The sequence below is a fragment of the Microcebus murinus genome, chromosome 7 (genome assembly GCF_040939455.1).
Source record: "Microcebus murinus isolate Inina chromosome 7, M.murinus_Inina_mat1.0, whole genome shotgun sequence".
In the NCBI taxonomy this organism is placed as follows: Eukaryota; Metazoa; Chordata; class Mammalia; order Primates; family Cheirogaleidae; genus Microcebus; species Microcebus murinus.
The window spans coordinates 25,087,676-25,097,382 of NC_134110.1; the positions used below are offsets into that span (position 1 = coordinate 25,087,676).

The 9,707-nt window shown below is 49.5% G+C and overlaps 1 pseudogene; it reads right to left on the minus strand.

Annotated features, from left to right (window-relative positions):
• Positions 1-2,042: 2,042 nt before the first annotated feature.
• On the minus strand, positions 2,043-2,680 carry LOC105868783 (dynein light chain 1, cytoplasmic pseudogene; annotated as a pseudogene).
• Between the last annotated feature and the right edge of the window lie 7,027 nt (positions 2,681-9,707).

Genomic DNA, 9,707 nt, shown 5'->3' on the forward strand with positions numbered 1-9,707 from the left:
AACTCCTGGGCTCAAGCGATCCTCCTGCCTCAGCCTCCCGAGTAGCTGGGACTACAGGCACGAGCCACCATGCCCGGCTGATTTTTATATTATATATATTAGTTGGCCAATTAATTTCTTTCTATTTTTATGGTAGAGATGGGGTCTCGCTCAGGCTGGTTTTGAACTCCTGACCTTGAGCAATCCGCCCGCCTCGGCCTCCCAGAGTGCTAGGATTACAGGCGTGAGCCACCACGCTCGGCCTAATTCTTTTTTTTTTTTGAAACAGAGTCTCACTCTCTTGCCCGGGCTAGAGTGCTGTGGCGTCAGCCTAGCTCACAGCAACCTCAAGCTCCTGGGCTCAAGTGATCCTCCTGCCTCAGCTTCCTGCGTAGCTGGGACTACAGGCGTGCACCACCATGCCCGGCTAATTTTTTCTATATATTCTAGTTGGCCAATTAATTTCTTTCTATTTATAGCAGAGACAGTGTCTTGTTCTTGCTCAGGCTGGTTTTGAACTCCTGACCTTGTGCAATCCACCCACCTCGGCCTCCCAGAGTCCTAGGATTATAGGCGTGAGCCACCATGCCTGGCCCCTTTATGGGAAGTTTGACTCAATCTTTTCACTTGTTATAGGTTTTTCCAGATTTCCTACTTTTTCTTTTTTCTTTTTCTTCTTCTTTCTTATTTTCTAGATGAGCAATCAGTGAAAGAGTATTTCTTCTTGAGTCAGTTTCAGCAGTTTGTGTCTTTCTTGGAATTTCTTCATTTAACCTATCTAATATTTTAGCATACAATTGTTTACAATATTTCCTTATAACTGTTTCTTTCTGTGAGGTCAGTAGTGATGTCTCCTCTTTTATAATACTTCTGATTTTAGTAATTTCAATCTTTTTTTTTCTTGATCAGTCTAGCTAAAAGTTTGTCTTTTTTTTAAATCTTTTCCACCAGGGGCCGATGCAGCAGTTCACACCTATGATCCTAGCACTCTGGGAGGCTGAGGCGAGAAGATTGCTTGAACTCAGGAGTTCGAGACCAGCCTGAGCAAGAGCGAGACCCCCTTCTCTACTAAAAATAGAAAAATCAGCCAGGTGTGGTGGTGCATGCCTGTATTCTCAGTTACTTGGGAGGACCAGGCAGGAGGATGGCTTGAGACAAGGAATTTGAGGTTGCAGTGAGCCTGATGATGCCACCGCACTCTAGCCAGGGCGACAGAGGACTCTGTCTCAAAAAAAATTTTAATATTTAAAAAGTTAAATATGTTTTCCACCAGGTTGTAATGGCAGCACTTTGGAAGGCCAAGGCAGGAATACTGCTTGAGGCTAGGAGTTTGAGACCAGCCTGACCAATATAGCAAGACCCCATCTTTACAAAAAAATTAAAAAATTAGCCAGACATGATGGCACACACCTGTATTCCCAGCTACATAGGAGTTGAAGCAGGAGGACTGCTTGAGCCCAGGAGTTCAAGGCTGCGGTGAGCTGTGATTGTGCCTGTGAATGGCTGCTGCACCACAGTCTGGACAACATAGTTAGACCTCATCTCTGAAAAAAAAAATTCTCTCTCCTTGGCTTTTTTTTTTTTTTAACACATCTGAAACAGATTTATTTTTTAAAGGAATGGATTTTGAGAGAAAAAAACATGGAGCAGAATTATGGAATAAAAAATAGCCGGGCGCGGTGGCTCACGCCTGTAATCCTAGCACTCTGGGAGGCTGAGGCGGGCGGATTGCTCGAGGTCAGGAGTTTGAAACCAGCCTGAGCAAGAGCGAGACCCCGTCTCTACTATAAATAGAAAGAAATTAATTGGCCAACTAATATATATAGAAAAAATTAGCTGGGCATGGTGGCGCATGCCTGTAGTCCCAGCTACTCTGGAGGCTGAGGCAGTAAGATCGCTGAGCCCAGGAGTTTGAGGTTGCTGTGAGCGAGGCTGATGCTACCGCACTCACTCTAGCTTGGGCAACAAAGCGAGACTGTGTCTCAAAAAAATAAATTAAATAAATAAATAAATAAATACAAAGGTAAGCTGTTTTGCTTATTATTTTATAATCACAACTAGTACAGAAAACACAATATACATTATTGTACAATAACACAATAATGGTTCAAAGATAGAGGTGCTCCCTTAGCAAGGCTGAAAATTTCAGTCTCTGGTATTTGGAATTTAGGCTGCGATTCTTGCTTTTGGATGGATCACCCGACGTGTGGCACAGTCCATGCTTTTCCCCAGATTTGAACAGAAGAATGGGTACTTGGCCCAGATATAAGTAGAAGCGTTTGGTTTCATGTGTCACATAACTACCAAAGTTCCTCCCCATGATGCAATGCTCAGTGGGATTGTACTTCTTGTCAAATTCTTTCCTTCTTGACGTGGGCCACAATGTCCTTTTCTATGTTATATTTCTCCAATGCCTGAGATGCTCACTCCAGGGAGACTCACTGCATCTCTTCCAACACATCCAAATTTTTGATCGTCATCTTTTGGTGCCACATGGCTCACATGGAGAAGGGCTGGCCGACTGGCAGGGTCTTCTGGGAGAGGTGCTAACACAGCTCAGGCCCTGCAAGAGCTGCAGCAGCTAAACTGTGGTGTATCTCTGTCCTTGGCTTTTGATGGTTTGATTATGAGGTAGTCGGGTGTGGATCTCTTTGTTTATTCTGCTTGGAATGTGTTGAGATCCTTAGATGTGTGTATTAACATTTTCATCAAATTTGGGAAGTTTTCAGCCATTATTTTTTTATTTTTATTTTTTTTTTTGAGACAGAGTCTCACTTTGTTGCCTAGGCTAGATGAGTGCCATGGCGTCAGCCTAGCTCACAGCAACCTCAAACTCCTGGCTCAAGCAATCCTCCTGCCTCAGGCTCCCAAGTAGCTGGGACTACAGGCATGCGCCACCATGCCCGGCTAATTTTTTGTATATATATTAGTTGGCCAATTAATTTCTTTCTATTTATAGTAGAGACGGGGTCTCGCTCTTGCTCAAGCTGGTTTCGAACTCCTGACCTCGAGCAATCCGCCCGCCTCGGCCTCCCAGAGAGCTAGGATTATAGGCGTGAGCCACCGCACCCGGCCCAGCCATTATTTCTTTAAATACCCTTTCTGTTACTTTTCTCTCCTTCTTTTTTTTTATTTTTTTTTGAGACAGAGTCTCACTCTGTTGCCCAGGCTAGAGTGAGTGCCGTGGCGTCAGCCTTGCTCACAGCAACCTCAAACTCCTGGGCTCAGGCGATCCACCTGCCTCAGCCTCCCGAGTAGCTGGGACTACAGGCATGTGCCACCATGCCTGGCTAATTTTTTCTATATATATTAGTTGGCCAATTAATTTCTTTCTATTGATAGTAGAGATGGGGTCTCGCTCTTGCTCAGGTTTGTTTCGAACTCCTGACCTCGAGCAATCCGCCCACCTTGGCCTCCCAGAGTGCTAGGATTACAGGCGTGAGCCACCGCGCCCAGCCTCTCTCCTTCTGAGACTCCCATTATGTGTATGTGTGGTGTGCTTGAGGGTATCCTACAGGTTTTCAAAGTTCTGTTCATTTTTCTTTTTTAAAAAATTTTTCTTTTGTAGAGACAGGATCTTGTTATGTTGCCCAGACTGACTCCTGCCTCAAGGATCCTCCTGCCTTGGCCTCCCAAAGTGCTGGGACTACAGGTGTGAGCCACCACACCCAGCCCCATTTCTTTTCTCTTCTCTCTCCTTTCTTTCTCTTTCTGTCCTTCTTTCTCTCTTTCTTTTTTTCCTTCTTCCTCTATCCCTTCCTTCCTTCCTGTTTTGTTTTTGTTTTTTTTTGTTGTTGTTGTTGTTTTTTTTTTTTTTTTTTTTTTTTTGAGACAGAGTCTCACTTTGTTGCCCGGGCTAGAGTGAGTGCCGTGGCGTCAGCCTAGCTCACAGCAACCTCAACCTCCTGGGCTCGAGTGATCCTTCTGCCTCAGCCTCCCGGGTAGCTGGGACTACAGGCATGTGCCACCATGCCCGGCTAATTTTTTTTTATATATATATCAGTTGGCCAATTAATTTCTTTCTATTTATAGTAGAGACGGGGTCTCGCTCAGGCTGGTCTTGAACTCCTGACCTTGAGCAATCCGCCCGCCTAGGCCTCCCAAGAGCTAGGATTACAGGCGTGAGCCACAGCGCCCGGCCTTGTTTTTGTTTTTTGAAACAGGGTCTCACAGTGGCATCATCATGACTTATTGCAGCTTCAAACTCCTGGGCTCATGCAATCCTCCTGCCTCAGCCTCCTGAGTACCAGCCCCATTTTTCTTCGTTCTCTTTTCCTACCGTTCCTCAGACTGGATGATCTCAACTGACCTATCTTAAAGTTTTGCTGATTCTTTCTTCTGCCTGCTCAGATCTGCTATTCAGCCTCTCTGATGACAACAGAGAAATGGACAAAGATAAACAACCTAGATTCTCCATTTTCTCCCACCCACTAGAAACTAGATTCTATAAACCACTGGTCCATTTACAGATCTCTAATTATGTGTAGAGTCCTATGATGATTAAAAATTAATAAAAAAGTAAAATTCATATACCAATAAAATATTGGCTTAGGCTAGGCATGGTGGCTCACACCTGTAATTCTAGCACTCTGGGAGGTTGAGGCGGGAGGATCGCTGAAGGTCAGGAGTTCGAAACCAGCCTGAGCAAGAGCGAGACACCCGTCTCTACTAAAAATAGAAAGAAATTAATTGGCCAACTAAAAAAAATATATATAGAAAAAATTAGCCGGGCATGGTGGCACATGCCTGTAGTCCCAGCTACTTGGGAGGCTGAGGCAGGAGGATCGCTGGAGCCCAGGAGTTTGAGGTTGCTGTGAGCTAGGCTGACACCATGGCACTCTAGCCCAGGCAACAGAGTAAGACTCTGTCTCAAAAAAAAAAAAAAAAAAAAAAATATATATATATATCTCAACACACACACACACACACACACACACACACACACACACATATACTGGCTTAGTTAAAAAAAAAAGTATATCTCACCAACTAATCAGACCATGAACCCAATCCTCACTGCTGCTTCCAGCAACAGGAATACTTATTGGTCACAAACAAAAACCAAAACAAGACACAAAATCATTTGAGAGGAAAATTAAAATGAGAACAATTACAATTAGAAAATCACAACTCTATTGCTACTTTAGACTCCTGCTTTGGGAACCAGGAGAAGACATGCCTGGGCTTCGGCAGCCTGTCAAGAAACCACTCAGGAAACAGTTCACCCAGCTCTGTCAAGGAAACACCGGGCAGCTGGGTGGAACATCTCCAAAGCTGCCACAGGTTAATTTCAGAAAAAGGTAAAACAATGACTCTTACACTGATATAAAATGAACACAATCGATTTTATTTAAGTCATTATTAATGAAGGAACCCGGAATGTTGTCAAAACTGGTTCAAAGGAGAAGTCAAAGAATCACAAGTCTTATCTGGAACAAACAAATGTTGAAATTTACTTACCAATGGATGCAAAACTGGCTTTTCCCAACACTGGCAGAGTGAAATCAACTGAACCTCTAGGAGACAGAAGTTATTTTCAGGTCTATAGCAGATAATTATTTACATTGTTATTTAGTTATCTACAAAGCTGTGACAGCCACCAATCTTACAAATCAAATACCTAGAAAGGGTGTGCTCTAAATACTGTATACTTTTCCATCTTTGCTCGATGTGCTGAGTTTATTTGAAGTCTTAAAACTTCTTCACATTCCAGTTCCACCCCTAACACCCCTGGCTTCCTTGGGCTACCCAGTTATGCGGGCTCACACATTCCTTGCTGATTTAAGCAAGTGTGAGTTGGGCTCTGTCTGTGACAGTTGAGGGTCAATGAGACCCAAGCCCTCTTTCATCCCTTCCTTGAAGCATTTGCGATGGCTCAGACCCTAGACATGTGGCACTTATCCATCTCTCCTTGCCAAGGGAGAGTTAATCATTCTCTCAGCAGCTCTCTGTTACTCTCCGTGTCCTCTTCCCTTCCCCCGAGCCCCTACCTCCAGCTGCTTAGAAGGGTTCTGTCCTGACCTGTTCCAGATCTGCAAGGGAGCGTTCCTGGGGCATCTGACCCTTTCAGAACACCTAGAGCCCAGCCAGGTGGGGAAGCAGGCAAGACCTTCTTTAGCTGGACCACCCAACAAAGCCTCCAGGGTGGGCTCTCAAGGGAAGTGAAGGGCACACTTGCCAGCTAGGCCTCCACCCGGTTAGAGGCCCAACTCAGCGTGAGTGCGGATGATCCAGCCAGGCACACCCTTCCGGGCAGGTAGCTCCCTGCCCAAGGTTATGATGTCATGGGGCCTTCTTTATTTTTCTGAATTAAGAGCCACCATCCCCTTCCCCACCCTACCCACTAGCAGTCAGCCAAACTCAGCCACCAAAGGGCCTGCCCCTCCCCACTGCAGTGCTGGAACCACAGGGTTCCAGGCTGGTCAGATGGGGGTGGTCTGCTCTTCAGTTCTTGGGAGTTACCACCAGGGCTAGTGCTGAAGCAAACTGTGGGAGTTGAGTGGGGGATGTGAAGGCTGGGAAATCTGGGGAACCGGAGAAGTCAAGGCTTGGGATGGTGGCTGGGTGCTGAAGTAATTGGAGACGAGGGTCTGGGGGTCTGGTCTGGGACTGAGAGAAATAGGTAACCGTAGAAAGCAGGCTGGGCAGATTGGGAAGACTGGGGATCCTGGGACTCCAAGTCCATGGAGGGTGTGGCTTCAGGCACAGCTGGATCCAGGTAATCCCAGGATGTTTTCAGGGTTCTGCCTCTATCCACCTCTCAGCTCTGCTTGCCCCTGGCTGCCTTCAATCTCAGGTGGGCTCCCTGAATACCCAAGTAGTCTTCACAGCTCTCAAGACAACTCATGCCCCTCAGACAGATCTCATGGTGTCCTCTGACTTATTTATTGCACAGGTGGGTGGGAGGACTGGCACTGTGCCTGGAGGATAGGTCACAGACCTCGCCACAGGGTAGCCAGGACTGGGCAGAGGATGCTGTAATCACACCCCTGGAAGCTGCAGTGAGGACCAGGCCAGTTCTTAGACTAAAGGAAGCCCAAGTAGCCCCATAAGGGTGGGCAGCAAGTTCCCCAGAGGGGGTAGGGGTGGCCATAGGACCTTAAAGGACCATTGTCCCATGTCCCCACATCAGGCAATGGGGTGTCTGAGGAGACCCAAATCAAGGGGCATGACTGTCCCTTCACAGAAGTATCACCTGCAGTTGCATCAGAACCCACACCTGTCTTGGGACTCCACTGAGCTGAGAACCACAGGACTGCAGGTAAGTGGAGGCTCTACCTTAGTCGTTGAATCAAAGCAATGTGAGCCTTGTCCCAGCACTTACGGGGCAGCTCACGTGAGATGACCACACACCTGGGAAAAGAGGTGGCATGTGGCAGCCATGCCTTGCCTGGCCCTTCTCTGGTTTCAAGAAACCAAAGGGACTTTTCCTTGTGGTGGGACAAGGAACAGTGAGCCTTGTGGCTCAGACTTTGCTACTGCTCAGGGGACAGCCCTTTGGAGACAGCCAGGTGCCTTAGGCCCTGCCTCAGCTGCTGCCTTCCCTATGCAGTCTCCTCCAAACTCTCCCAGCACCAGGACTGAGGGAGCCCCTTGGGCTGGGCTGTGAGCCTTGGAGCCTCTGGCTGGCTGCTGTCCAGCTGGAGGGGGAGGGAGCCCTGACCTGGGCAGGCCAGCAGGCAGGGCCATCCTGCCTCCTGAGGGATGCCCCTGGGCTCAGTCATGGGAAACCATGAGTGAGTGGCTCTCAAGGACTTGTCCCCAGCATCTTCCTCCTGTTACTTTGACGCCTGCCCCATTTCCTACAGGGCACCCACAGGAAGCCTTCAGAGACTTCAAAGGGCAGTGGTTTCCTCAGACCATCCACCTCCAGCCCCTGCCTCTGGGCTCAGGGCCACCTGCCCCCTTCTCTCTGGGTCATGCATCCCTCAGGGGCAGGCAGAGCCAGGTTCCTGTGTGACCCTCATGACTGGTACACCCTGCACGCACACACATATGGGAAGCACAAGGCAGAGTTCCATGAATGTCTCTGATCACTGTCCAGTGGGAAGGAAGACAGGAAGGAGCTGGGAGTGGCTCCACCAGCCCCCAGCCCAGAGTGGACAGGAAAGGACAGGCCTCCAGCACCTCAGGACTGGTGCTGAGAGGGCTGAGACCCAAGCCTGCCACACTAGGCCATGCTGCCAACCCCAATGCCTCAGCCTCCCCTTTCAATCTCTCTCCATTCTCCCAGCAACATCTGAGGCTCACACCCAACCTGCCTGTCCCCAACCCCCAGAGCCCTTTGGTGCCTGCCCACCTGAAAGTGGAGCAGCCTTGTCCAACCACCCCTACCCAGGCCTTCTTAGGCAGCCAGCCAACACCCTAGGAGGCCAGGGCCAAGCCGGGGGCTCTGGCCCCTCCTCAGACCAGAGGCTCTGTTCTTCCCAACATGGCCCTCCTGCTCAGACAGCCCTGCCAAGATGGGAAGTGGGGCTGAAGGGGGAGGAAGACTAGGCCCTTCAAAGGCCTGTGTGCAGGCTCAGTCAAGGACAGGCTTCTGAAGTTTAGAAAGGACATCCGGAAAGTGGAACAATCGGGTGGAGGGCAGCCAGCTGGCACAGGAGCCAGTCCCAAGTGCCTGCACGCCCACTCCTCGTAGCTGCAGAAATCCCATGTCTGTGAGGATGGAGCTGTGATGCCAAGACAGTCACACCGATCACAGCTCGATGTCCTGCCTCCCTGGGAGGGTGAGTTAGCCATGGACCTCTCCTTTCTACAGGCCTACAAGGTGAGGGTCATGTGGCACAGGCCTTGGTTTCAAGGTGGGGGTCATGCTGCACAGGCCTTGGCTCCTGCCTGGGCAAAGCCTCCTCAATACTCTGCTCAGTATCCTTGCTGTCCTCTTGCTGGTTCAGATGCTCTTTCTGATTCCTTTCCACACAGCTCTAGCCCCTTGTGTGAGAGCCCCAAAACCACCCTGGGACATGATGGTCAGTGGCAAGGCCATGCTCCCTGAAGATGCCTACAAGCACGGCCCAGATTGCTCAGGACAGGCTATCTGCCAGCAGCACGGGGAGGAGGCAGCTGCAGCCGGGTCTGCCTGAAGAGTGGGTGTGGGGACTTTGGGGATCCAACTGCAGGAGGAGCTAAAACCTATAGAAGCTAGTGGCTGGGGTGGGCAGTGCTCTTAGGCCAAAGGCTGAGATAGGCTAGAACCTCACACCTCATCTCTCCCGAGTCCCTTTCACAGAGCCCTTTCTGTACCTGAAGCTTGCACTGAACCCCTTGTGTAAATCCTCTGGCAGGATGCCCCCAGAAAATCAGTGGGTGGCAGTCATTCCAGGTCCCAAGGGTAGATGGGGACTTCAGTGTGTCACAGCCCCACCGGCCTGGCCTTCACGCCCTTGTGATGCTGCAGGGAAGAGACCCTGCTGCTTCTCAGCAACCACACTGCCTTTGACCACCAAGGTGCACAGCCTGTGTGAGGCAACCACACTGCCTTTGACCACCACAGTGCACAGCCTGTGTGAGCCCAGAGCTGGCCTGCACACTCACTCAGGGCAGTTCCAACAAGCACCAGGGAGAGTGGTGGGGTGCGGGGGGTGTGGGCTCAGAAGGCGTGACCCCAGGATCTGTGAGACCTACCTGCTCAGAAAAGCTGTGCCAGGACCCTGGCAAGGGGCAGCTCCTGCTCTCAGAGGAGTCTGCACAGAAGGAGATGTTCACAAGACTAACAACTCCCACTC